Consider the following 13506-nt stretch of genomic DNA (forward strand, 5'->3'; position numbering starts at 1 on the left):
GGAACCCCTTCATTGAAAAAACAACATTTCAGCAAAGACTTAAAGAAGGTGAGGGAGTGAGCTGTGTAGTCTGAGGAAGAGGAAGAGCTTTCCAGCAATGTAAAGGCTGCAGGGAGAGAGCATGCTTGAGTGTTTAAGGAAAGGATTGAAGGCCTCTATGCTCAGAAAGGAATGAGTGACAGGGACAAGAGAGATGAAGTCAGAGAGGCAAGAGAGAGCTTACTTTTAGGGCCTAGTCAGTAAATATAAGACCTGAGTTTTTACTTTGAGTGAAATGCAAAGGATCAGAGGCTTTAACAGAGGAATAACATAATCTGATTTTAGGTTTTTTTTCTGACTTTTATTAAGTTGAGGAATTTCATGGTGACTTTTGTTTTATTAAAAAATCACTTTGGCTGCTCTATTGCTTGAAATGTTCAAGGGCTGAAGGAGGGAGACCAGTTAATAGGAGACTTTTGCAATAATCCAGGTGAGAGATATTGGTAGCTAGTTCCCCGACTGTGGTATAGAGGTAGTGATGGGAAGAAGTGGTCAGATTCAAGAGATACTACATACTGTATGGCAGTCATTGTTCAAAGCATTTAATAAAAATTAACTCATTTAATTATTATAACGGCCCTATCAGATACATAAGACTATTACCCCCATTTTTACAGGTGATAAAACTGAAGCCAGGAGACATTTAGCAATTTTCCCAAGATAACACAGCTACTAAGTAGCTAAACTAGAATTTGAACCTAGGCAGTTTGGCTCCAGCAACATTTATGTTGGATTTGATGTGAGAGAAAGAGTAATTAAAAATAACTCACTTATATGTGGTATCTAAGGAACAGAAAGAACAAACTAATCAAAAACAGACTCACAAATATAGTGGACAGTTTGGTGACGGACTGAGGGGAGGGGGGTTGGGAGGCTGGGAGAATGGGGTGAAGGGTTAAAGAAGTACAAATTAGTAGTTGGTAGTTGGGCATGGGGAGCATGGAAGAGGGAATGCAGTTAGCATTATGATGGCTAAGTGGAGGGCCAGGGAAGGGAGGGAGCAATTGAAGGGATTGTTTTATGAACATTATAGATATCTAACCAATGTACTGTATACTCGAAACTAATTTAAATATAAATTTACTTAAAAAAACAAGTAACTCCAGGGATTTTTGGCTTGAGCAGCTGGGAGGATGAATTTATTGCTAACTGAGATGGTAATGGCTAGGGAAGAATACTTACATTTTGGAGAGATGTTTTAGATGTGTTAGTTTGAGATGCCCATTAGACATCTCAGTTGAGATATTGTGTAGGCAGTTGAATGTAGTAGTACTATAACTTAGTTGAGAATTGTGGGCTAGAGGTGTATATTTGGGAATTATCAGGGTATAGATAATATTTAAAGCTATGAGATGGGATCACTTTTAGGCATTGATTACAGAGAAGAAAGGAGTCCAAGGACTAACTTCTGGAACACACTAATATTCAGAGATCAGGAAAATGAAGAGGAATCAGCATAGGAACGGCTAGTGAGGTAAACTGAGAGTCAACTGTCATAGAAAACAAGTGAAGAAAATGTTTCAAGGAAGAGGAACTGTATGGAGTGTTGCTGATAGGTGACTGAGAACTGAATATTAGATTTAGAAATGTGGAGATCATTGATGATCTTAAAGTACAGTTTTGTTGCAGAGGCAGGAGCAAAAACCTAATTCATGTGGATACAGCAGAAAAGGAATAGAAAGGAAATGGAGAAAGGAAATAGATATAACTCTTTTCAATTTTTCTATAAAAAGAAGCAGAGGATGGGTCCAGTAGATTGCTTTGGCCAGAGGTACCTATGATCTTGTCATAATCAACTGGATATCCTCAACCTTTATCATAATGACTACCCAGCTATATTTAGCATGTCACCACTCTCTTTTCTGTTTTTAAAAATCCACTGTTTTTTGGGCAGGTTTAGATATATAGCAAAATTGAGCAGAAAGTACAAGGAGTTCCCAGATACCCGCTACTCCCTCACACTCATAGCCTCCCCCTCTTTCAGTATCCCGCACCAAAGTAGAACATTTGTTACAGTCAATCAACCTACATCGACACTGCATTGGATTATCATCCAAAGTCTGTAGTTTACATTAGGGCTCACTCTTGGTGGTACATATTTTTTGGGTTTGGACAAATAATAATGACATGTATCCACCAGTATAGTATCATACAGAACAGATTCACTGCCCTAAAAATCCTCTGTGCCTATTCAACCTTGCCTCCTCCCAACCTCTGACAATCACGTCTCATTTTACTGTCTCCATGGTTTTGCCTTTTCCAGAATGTCATATAGTTGCAATCATATAGTAGATAGCCTTTTCAGATTGGCTTCTTTCAATTAGTGATATCCATATAAGGTTTCTCTATGCCTTTTCATGACTTGATAGCTCATTTCTTTTTAATGATGAATGATATTCCATTGTCTGGATGTACCCCAGTTTATTTACCCATTCACACACTGACGGACATCTTGGTTGCTTCTAGGTTTTGGCAAATATGAATAAAGCTGTCGTGAACATTTGTGTGCAGGTTTTTGAGTGGACTTAAAATTTCAACTCATTTGATAAATACCAAGGAGTGTGATTGCTGGATTGTACAATGAGAGTATTTCTAGTTTTGTAAGAAACTACCAGCCTGTCTCCCAAATGCCATTTTGCATTCTCACCAGCAGTGAATGAGAGTTCCTGTTGTTCCATGTTCTCGCCAGTATTTGATGTTATCATAGCTTTGGATTTTTGTCATTTTAATAGATGTGTTGTGGTACCTTATTATATTTGCAATTCCCTAATGATGTATGGAAATGATGAGCATTTTTTTTCATATGCCCATTTACCATCTGTGTATCTTCTTTGGTGATGGGCCTGTCCAAGTGTTTTGCTCATTTTTTAATCAAATTGTTTGTTTTCTTACTCTTGAGTTACTCTTTACTTTTTGAAACACTTTTCTCATTGCTACTCAGACACCATGTTCTCCAGTTTTCTTCCTGCCTCTTGATGTACCTTCTCAGTCTTCTCTACCATACTTCTCTTTCTCTGTTCATCCTTTAAGTCTTTTCCTCTTTATACCAGCTCTCTAAGCCATCTTACTTACTGCCATGACTTCAGAAATTGCTGTGATGTTCAGTCCCCAATTAATGCTCAGTTAACTCTCTGGGCCAGACCTCTCTTCCAAGATGAAGGGATATATATTTCCAACCAGTTGCTGCTGATTAGCTTCACTTTCATTCCTTGAATTCACATCAGTGGAAACATTTTCAAAACTGAATTTAGCTCCCCCAGCCCCTCAAATTTGCTCTATTCTGTGTTCCCTATCTTAATGAGTGACCTCTCCATCCAGCTGAGGCAGAAACTAGCCTTGATGTCTCCTCTTCCTCTCTCACCATTGCCATAGCTGATCACTTACCAAATCCTGTAGATCCAACCTTCCATTCCTATAACAACTTCTTTAATGACCTTTGCCTAGATTAAATGCTAGGTAACTAAATGGATTCCTAGCTGCAGTCCTATTCCTCTCTAGTCTATTCTCCACATTGCTGCATGAGTAATTTTTCTAAAACACATATATAAAAACAAAGCATGCACAGGAGCGTGCGCGCGCGCGCACGCACACACACACGCACACACACACACACACACCTGATCGTATCATTTTCCAGCTTGAACTTTTCAATGGTTTTTAGGCTAAAGTTCACTCTTTAGGCTAAAGTTTACTCTTTAAAGTGGATAGAGTTCTGCTTTCAAACATTTTTGATCATGACCATAGTAACAAATATATTTTATACTGTGACCTAGAACACACACACAAACTTTCTCTCTCTCTCTCTCTCTCTCTCTCCTCTCTCTCTCTCTGTTGAATAAAAGGTTTTTAAAAAGCAAAACTTGCCTTTACTACATGCAAGTGTATATTTTATTATATTATATATTTTATTTTATTACATTAAAAATGCTGATTATAACTTACTAAATTTATCTCATGACTACTGTTTGGAAAATAGTGGCATAGAAATGCCTTTATAACCTCATTCCTGTCTACTTCTTCAGCCCCAACTCTTATTCTACATCTAGTCTCCATCATTTCCTTCTTGTTCTCTGAACAAGTGATGTTTTCTGGATTAATTCCCTCTGCCTGGAATACTACTTCCTCCTATACCCCAACCCACCCTACCCACTCCTGTATTCTAGAATAAGAAATTAAATGTGATAGAAATAAGAAACTAGATAATTTCTACCATTCTTCAGGTCTCTGGACTTTTATCATGGGACTTACCAAACTTTTTATTGTAATTACTTCTTTCATTGTATATCTTTCACACTATTCTGTGAGCTTAGAGAAAGTGAAGACAAATTTTTTTTTTCACAGTTGTCTATAGCCTAGCACAGTATCTGGCATGTGATAGGACTTAGTAAAAGTAGATAATAAATGGAATCCTGCTTTCAACCCTCCCATGGCTTTCATTTACACTTATAATACAATTCAAAAAGTTATTATCATTATGGGCCTACAAGGCACAACTGTGATTGCCACCCCCCCCCTTAATCTCATTTTCTACTATTCACCTTAGATTCTGAGCTCTGTTCATAGAGGCCTCCTTGCTATTCCTCAGACTTGCCCAGCACATACATTCCTGTTCCCTCAAGTATCTGCATGGCGTGCTTCCTCACCTCACGTGAGGTTTCTGTTTAAATGTCCCCTCAGAGGGGCCTTTCCTAACTACCCTTATCCTCCCTTTTCCATAACAATGCTTTATTTTTTTCTCATAGAACTTTCCATTAGGTGGAATTATTTGTTTTTTGTGTCCCCACCCCCCACTATACTGCTTCTTGACTACAATTTTGTTTTTGTTTACTGCTATATTCCCAGGACTTAGGGCAAAATATTTGTTAAATGAATGAATGAATACATGCATAGGTTTGTTAAAATGCTAACTATCTAAACTTCTCCAGAGTGTATACTCGTATTCAAATAATATTAATAACAGTAATTTACATTTCTTTAGGGCTACTGAATTTACATAGTGTTTCCTGTATTTGATCTAATTTGAGCTATGTAACTATACTCTGGAATTGGTATTGACATACATTTTTCATTTTGCCAGTGAAGTTTAAGAAGCTGAAATTTAAAGAAATTAGTTAACTTGCCTAAAGCCACACAGATAGTAAATGACTAAGTCAGTACTCATATTCAGTGTTTGTTCTTCTACACCATACTGTTGCAAAGAAATGGCAAGATAAACAAACCACTTCCTCTTCTTCTCCAATATCCACAGCATTTCCTGTGAGCAACTTGGATCTCCTCTACTCTTCACCCCCACCCCCTGCATCATGGCAAAAGATTTTTACTCAAGCCTTACTAGAGCTGGCTTCAGGTAGTGAATGCTGATAAAATAGCTAACCATGTTGTCAACCACATTGTCTGTTAGTGCTTAGAAATAAACTGTACAGCATTTAACTACTTAGAAAGAACCGATATTTGTAATATGATGTAAGTCAACATGAAAGTTTAAAGACTCAGAGAACACCAACATAATTATCCTAAATATGGTCACTTTTTAATCCCAGACAAGTAATTCTCTAAGTAGGAATAAATTTAAAAAAAAAAAAAAAATTAAGTACAGAAAATGAGAAACAACCCAATCTAGAACATAAGTAGTCAATTGCTGTGTTACCAGTATGACCTCTCCTGCCCTCAGGGGTATATACCTGTGCTTAGCCTTGCCTAACATCATGGGCCTGAATTCCAAAGGCCCATCAGAGAATGCTGTCAACAGGATAAGGCATAGGAGAAAATGTATTCATAAGATTGTTTAGTCTTTTCTTAGCTTAAACATCCTTCAAGTACCATAAAGTTTCAGGTTCATATGAAGGAAACCTAGAGTATGTCCCTAGAGTTCATCTTCTGTGTATACTTCTAGTTTCTGGGCACTGTTGCACCTCACTAGACCTAGAGTTAATTCTTTATGTGGAGGCTGGAGCCAGCTACTTTCTAGCCTGTTAGACCCACTATCACTTTACTGCAGAAGGTAGTGTGGTTGAGGGAAGTCCTAAAGAGCAAAATACTTTCCTTTCTCAGTCTAGTGTCATGGACTTGAGCTGAGTTTATCCATTTTTCTGCCAAAAGGATCTAGAAACTTCAACAGAGCTGGTATAGTTTTCTAAATTAGCACTTGGGAAGCAAAGTAGGGAAGGCCCCATAGTCTAGCTTCTTCTAGCCAAGTTGAATTCCAGAGTATCTACAGCTGTGTGGGAGGCCATGCAAATACAAATGGATACAGTTAGTTCAAGAATTCTAAGCCTCTCTTTATTATCAGTAATGGGTGGAATAAAGTATCCTCACAATTAGTGGATATTTCTATGTCTGGTTCTTGTTTGATACAAGCTTCCCTTCATGGGCATCCTGATATATACTAAAGACACACTTTCAAGTTGGAATGACAGCAGTATAAATTTAAAAGAGGTTTCATTCGAGGCTGAATTGATTTTATACTACCTAGTTTTAGAAGTATATATATGTCTTCTTCCTTTCTCCCCTAGAATGTAAACTCCTTTATATCAGAACTGTGTTTCACACATCATCATTGTCCATAAAAGCTAACAGAGCCTGGTATGGTATAAACATTTAGTAAATATTTTTTAATGACAAGCTGAATCATTGCCACTTACCTATAGACTCTTACATCAGACCTCTTGTGTTTTATTATTAAATGTTAGGTAACTCACTGATGATGTGAATTATTAATTGGTTTCACGTACATTTGTTATGTAGATACTTAGGTAAATGACCAGGTTAAGTGACTTCTAGTTTTAAAAAGGTTTTGATCTACAATAGAGTTAACTTTCTATGTCCAAGTAAAATAAGTTTAGTCTAGACCAGTGTTTTTGGATTAAATTTAGAGCATCCCAAAGAACAGTTAGGTAAAACCCCGAGCCTAAATTACAAAAGGACTAAAAGTTGAAACTTGCTGTTTTTTTTGAGCTGTTATAAAGATGAGCCTTGGCCTGGCCACATGTGTTGGCTCCCACTGCGGGAAGCCAATGACTTAAATTTTTTGAACACCAAACTCATTCACTACTAATACATTTTTTAAAGCCATCAGAGGCCTACTTCTTAAACCTTAGTTTGTCTTATTCACCAATCATACTAACTGCTAGTGAATATAGTAATATCAACTGAAGGAAAATTAATTTGTAATGAAAAAACTATAGGGACAGTGAGAGCATAGAGATCTCTTGTGGACAATATTTTTGAGTCCTTATTGATTAAACTTCATATGACTTAATTAATTGTAATACTACATAAGCATTTTATCACTGGAAATGCAAGACCCAGACTTACATAATGCTTCTGATGGAGACTGTACTGTGCAGCTTCTGCCAAAAAGCTTCTACTTAGATGCAAACAACTCTGCACTGATTGGCTTACTCATCAAGAACCACACAACATCGTGCTTGGCTAAAAGCATTTTGTTTAGACGGAATGGGACAGGAGATTAAAGTAGCTCACCCATCAGTTTCCATATACTAAGGGGCTCAGAGTCCTCAAAGCAGTTCTCTCATACCTTTTTGAGGCATACTCCGCCATGAGGGAGAAAATCTGTGTAGTACTTTTGTGTTGGTGAACACAGAAATCACAAAATATGTCAGCAAAGAAGCTAGATCTACTTCTGAGTTAAGGAGGCCTCCGCTGACCATCTCCATGATTTTACCTTATATAATAGAAAACCAGCAGATAAATACTGGTACTGCCCTATTTATTATTACCTTTTAAGCAAACTGACTCCTAGCTTATGGTAACCTTATAGAGGCAAATAGAGAAAGGGAGGAAGTTCTAAGTAGACAGACTCCAGAGACTTGGATAATAGCTCATATTCATTGAATACTTTCTACATACCAGACTCTATTGCATTAGCTTATTTAATATTCAAAACAACCCAACAACCCTATGAGGTAAACTGCTATTGTCACTTGATAGACAAGAAAATTGAGGCATGGTAAGTTTAAATAACATACCCAAAATCACACAGCTAGAAAGTGGCAGAGCTTAGATTTGAACCCTCATGGTCTGGCTTCAGAAACATCTGTGTTTGATTATGTTTTAATTCTCAATAAATACTTATCTTCCAAGTTATTCCAAGTATCAAAAGAATCCTAGAATAGACCTTTTTTCATCTACATCTGGATTATTTATTGAAAAAAAAGTTAGTATCAAGTACTCTATATTGGACTCTGGAATAAAACTGAGCCAGAAGTTTGTTCTATAATGATTGATATTAGGACTTAAAGATATATTTAAATAATGCTATGATAGTATTAGGAACAAATTTTTATTTAAAACATGTGAACTGCAAATTGGACAGCCTCTAGTGTAACAGTATAGCATGCCAGGGTCTTTTCAAGGTCGGGTAGTTGCTGGTATCTCCAGCCTTTAAGTCAGTATCTCCTAATTCTAAATCTTAATTCTGGAAGCATCACAGCCACCTATAAAAACTGTTGAAAATAAGAAAAGTTTAAGAAGTAGACCTTATTTTTCTAATAAATGGAGATATGTGGGTCAAACATTTGTTTTCTCCTCAGTCTATCTCAGATTGATAAACTGTTAAAACTGAAGAGAAGGCCTCTCACTCTGTTTATTGATTCTTAATAGAAGCTTTTCTTATCAGCTCCATCTTTCTTTGCTAAATTGTGCCAAGCCATCTCTCTTTGGTCTTTTGTGTTCAACCACAGAAAGTGTCTCAAAGGAAATACTTATAAGGAACTTCATTTCTATTCCAAAACATTCTGATGATAATTTGCAGAAAACAGTGGTGTTGAGATTTGTATTTAAACCAAGAACTCTCCACTTTCTTGTCTGATCTCTTGCTGTCAGACTATCCTTCTAGGAATGTTATTCAATACCCAGTACTAGGACTTCCATTTTTTATTACAGTCAGTTCTAAGATTATGCATTTTCTATGGTTGTGTGAAACTGATATTGGCTGCTACTTCAAGTAAAGTCCCTTAACTTGCAAGTTAGAAATGCTTATATATTTCTATTGTGACATAAAAGCATTAACATTTAATTTAGAGAATAAAAATCTTCTAATCCATAGAGCACTGTTGTTCTAATAATATCCAGTAAAATAAAATTTCATGCCAACTTCGACAACAACCAAAAAAAACCCCTGTATTTCATGTGGTTGCATTTAGGTAATCTCTGAATTCATCTATATAGGGTAGTACTTTTGGTGTATGTTATTTTTATATAGAAATGTCTTATTTCAAGACCATTTGTCCACATTGTTTAGATTTTTAAATAGTCACTATGTAAAATAGGTTTGACCTTAGCTGACAGCTGACAATGACAGAGTTTCCCCAGGCATATTTAAAAATGTCGTTTCTAGGGCTTAGTCCACAAACAGTGAAGCTGGCCCTAACTCTGGCCAGCTTCTTACCAAATGAAGGTATCTTGGAAAAAACACCCATAATTTCTTATTAATTTACTTTTTAATTATTTCTGTAGAGATCATGACATAGCAAGATAGTCACACTATTTTAGCCATGATTATGACAGGATCAGGACCTTATGACAGACTTTATCTATTTATTTTATTAAGAAAAGCAGCATGTCTTATGCATGGTTTTTCTTTTTGGAAAAGGCCGATAGCATTAAAGAAGAGCTCTGGGTCACAAACATTTGTAGATTTAGAATGTATAAAGTAAGGGCATAGACTCTTAACAAAACCATGTTCCTCCATCCAGAGATTGTCCTTGCAGACCACTTAAAAATCTCATTCTACTTGTCTGCTATAATAGTATTGGTTCTGCCCCAGACTGGTACCTGATCTGGACAAAGTGAATAGATAACAGAATCAGGCAGTATAGCACATGGTACCCTTGTTCTGAAAATCTTAAGACTTTGGTGCCATTTAACTTTTTTAAAAAATGTATAAAGTTATTTATTTTCCAGGAAAACAGATGTTTTAGAAATTTAATAGCCAATTTATTTTTGTCTTCTTTTCAGATTTTGAGATTTGAGGAAAATAGAGCCTCTTTGGAAATTTAATTGTTTTAGAGAATTAAATATTATTAAGAAGTTTGTTAAAATTATTGAAAATAAAGAACTCTTGGGCTAAATGCTTTGGGATTACCTTTTACACACTTAGTATTTACTGGAAAGAGCATACAAGAAACCAGACAATACCTTTCCTCCAAGCACCTATAAGAAACATGAATTTCCTGGATAATTGCTTTTTCTTTGCGTTCTTTCCATGCCTTCTGGCACACAGATGTCTTCTGTTTCCCCAGCTCAAAGTAATTTTATGTGGTCAGAAAGAATCTATGACTCAGTTTCTTTCAGACCATTCCTCTGCCCACAGAGCTGAAAATGACTGCTTTGCCATGTCCCATACTTTTGGCATCACATGAAGGATTTAAGGGACATTTGGCATTCCCTCCCTTATAGGATCAGACTGAAGATTCTAGTTCCCTACATCACCGCCTATCTTTTCTCCTTGTCTGTGATTCCGTGATTGAGAAAGCCTGTTGTTTCTAGCCTTGCATTATAGTCTTCATCACTGTGCAACAAGCAGAGTCTATAAACTAAGTTCACTCTTCTGTAGTGCATTTAATTCAACTTAACATTGCCCCTTAACATTGTTTTCCAGCTATTTCACAGTCTTCTGATCATGAATTTACCAAGCCCATTTTTTATTAACTTGGCTTGTAGATGACCCTATCATGATGGAACCTGTGAAGATGATATGGCGTTTGATCTGTCAGAAGAGGAATGAAATTGATTTGATTTGCTTTTATCGAGATATGCTGGCTACTACCTAAAACATAATAATTAATTTATTTTAGGTACTATACAGGTTAAGAACTCTGGCTTTGGAGTAAGACTGACCAGAATTTGTATCCTGGTTTTGCCTCATATTATCTGGTCAAGTTCCTTCATTTCTCTAATTTTTAATTTCTTTATAAAATGGATATAATAAATAATAGGAGTTGGTGTGTGACTTAAATGCTTAAATAAGCTTAAAGGGTTTAGCACTCTATCATGTAAGTGCTTAATAAATGTCCGTAATTATTATTAAATAATGTTTTTTTGAGAATTGCTCTTTTAATCTTTCATTCCATCCTTCCCTGTGTTGTTTTTACTCTTTTCTCTGTCACTCGCTCTTAACATGCTAAAGATATATTATTAACACTTTCAGCTAAATCCCTGGGTTTTATGGAGAACACTCATCTGCCAAGAGTTCTTTTGTTGTATCATAACCTTGATGTTATGGCTATGCTCCCATGCAGATGTCTCCTCAAGTGGTAATCTGATTTACAGATTATTCTGTATAGTCTCAGAAAAGATCAGTAAGGAAGTACCCCCTGTGTGAGACAAAGAACTCTAAAGCTCAAAGGGGGCAGCCTTGCAAATCATGTGATTCTGGTTTTGCCCCCAAACAGTGCCATCTCTCAATCTTCTGTAAAATGATAGTTATGTACTTTTTTTAACTTGAAAAATGAAAAATGCCCATTTTATTGTGGATTCTTAGAATTCGATTATTAAAGTTTTTTGAAGGAATTGTAGCAGTCATCTAGTTCCCTATTTCTTTCCATTGGCATTATTGAAGGCCTATTACTCAGCAAGAGACAGTCTCTGTCCTTAAAGGACTCCCAGTTTTCCTCACACCTAATGCTGGGAGCCCTTCTAGTGACAAATGCCAGCCTCTAATTAAACATGTCTAGTGATAATAAGTACACTGTTTCACAAGACAAATCATTCCCTTTTCACAGTTACATGGTTTTTAGAGTTGGGGGGTGGGGTACCAATGAGTTCGTCATATCCAATTGTTTCTGGACTCAATTTTGCACATGAAGATCTTGCTCAGAACACTAAATCTATAATATGGATAAAATTAGCTGTGTTCCAGGTGCGGCCCTGGCCACTTGACTGCCTGCCCCCTCTCACTTCCCTAAAGAGTCCACCTCAGATCCCTAGGACCCTGATCCAGTAATTTGGATCAACTCTAATAATTAGGAAGACTTTTCCTAAATTGAACTTACTTCCTAAATAAATATTCCATATTTAGGCCCCTGGAGGCACGATGTAAATCCGCTTTGTCTTCTTCATAAAAACCCTTCAGACTTGAATACCCAGTGTGTTCCTTATCACCTTTTACCTACACTTCTCCAAGATAAATCGGCCTCATTGCTTTTAACCTTTTTTCACATAGCATGTTTTCAAAGTTTTAGTCAGGAAATTCTTTCTTTAGTTATTCTATTTCTTCTTCTAGTCTGAGAACGAGAGACAGAACTACTATCTTTGGTGAATTAGAAGTTGATTTTTAATTCCCCTTCCCCATCCTTCATTTTTTGCCCCTCAGGCCGAATATTTTCAACCTGTTAGAGAAAGCTGTTTATTATCAAGGTCAAAAAAGAAAAGAAGATGTTAAAGACCTGGCCTTCTTAGATGGAATCACATTGGCAATCTCAACTGAATTCCCGTCTTAGGACCCTGCCCACACAGCAGCGCTCTCTCCAAAGTCATCCAAACACAGGCAGGGCCTGAGCCCTGCATCCTCCAGTTAATATTCTGATGGCATATCGAGTTTCATGGGCCCACAGTGATTTTCACTGCAGAGACCGCTTGGCGTCTTGTGTAGAACAAATGAAAGCAGCCTCTGAATGATGCTGCTGCTCTGGCACACATAAGCAGAACAGCATATTCCTGTATTGCCCAAAGTGCTTCAGTTTCATTCAGTATCAAAGGCTCTGCCTTTTGGACGGGAACAAGTGATGGAGCCATTTTGACATTACAGTACTTCTTGGCATCTGGGAAAGTTGATATTTGTACCTTTTAATCTGAGGCCCCATCTTTTTTCCACTCATTTTAATTGACTGTTCTGTGCTTGATTCTCTTATTAGGTTTGAGAGCATTTATTCCCTTTGTTTCCACCCTCTTTCCACGTTTTATGTAGAATAGTGCATCCAAATCTAGTTTGAATTTAATTTCATGAACTGTATATATGACACTTAGGAAGTATGAGTTGATAGTACTAACTTTCTGCATTTTGTCATATTTGATCTGTGGAACATATGAAAAGTGTAGATTTCTGTTTCTTTGCATGCTAGATATTATGTAGGGCATAGAAAGTAAGAGCTCTTATTCTCTAGGTATGACTACTGCAACAAGGGCTTCTTAACCTGGGACCCATAGACACTTAGAGGATCTATGGCACACTTTTTGGGCTCCTTTAAAAGCCTAAAATTATATGCAAAATTTTGTGTATGTTCTTGTTTGTATTTTTCTGGAGATTTTTCAAGGCATCTGAGGCCAAAAAAATGGTTACAGATGACTAAATAGAGGTTTCAAGATCGTGAAATTGAACTAGATATGTCTTCTAATCAGGACGTATTATGGTGGTATCGATTAATTTTTTCTTTAAGAAAATTGTCTTTTAAAATCTCTGTTTTAAATCAAGCTTGTAACTGAATGTCATTCTGCGTTGGTCATCTG

At 36.7% G+C, this 13506-nt stretch overlaps 1 protein-coding gene across 5 annotated transcripts in view; it reads left to right on the forward strand.

The window, feature by feature from the left end:
• Positions 1 to 13506, forward strand: part of SIK3 (SIK family kinase 3) — a 215824-nt gene that overhangs the window by 167842 nt on the left and 34476 nt on the right. The gene's annotated exons all lie outside the window — the stretch shown is intronic.

The sequence above is a fragment of the Pteropus alecto genome, unplaced genomic scaffold (genome assembly GCF_000325575.1).
Source record: "Pteropus alecto unplaced genomic scaffold, ASM32557v1 scaffold224, whole genome shotgun sequence".
NCBI lineage: Eukaryota > Metazoa > Chordata > Mammalia > Chiroptera > Pteropodidae > Pteropus > Pteropus alecto.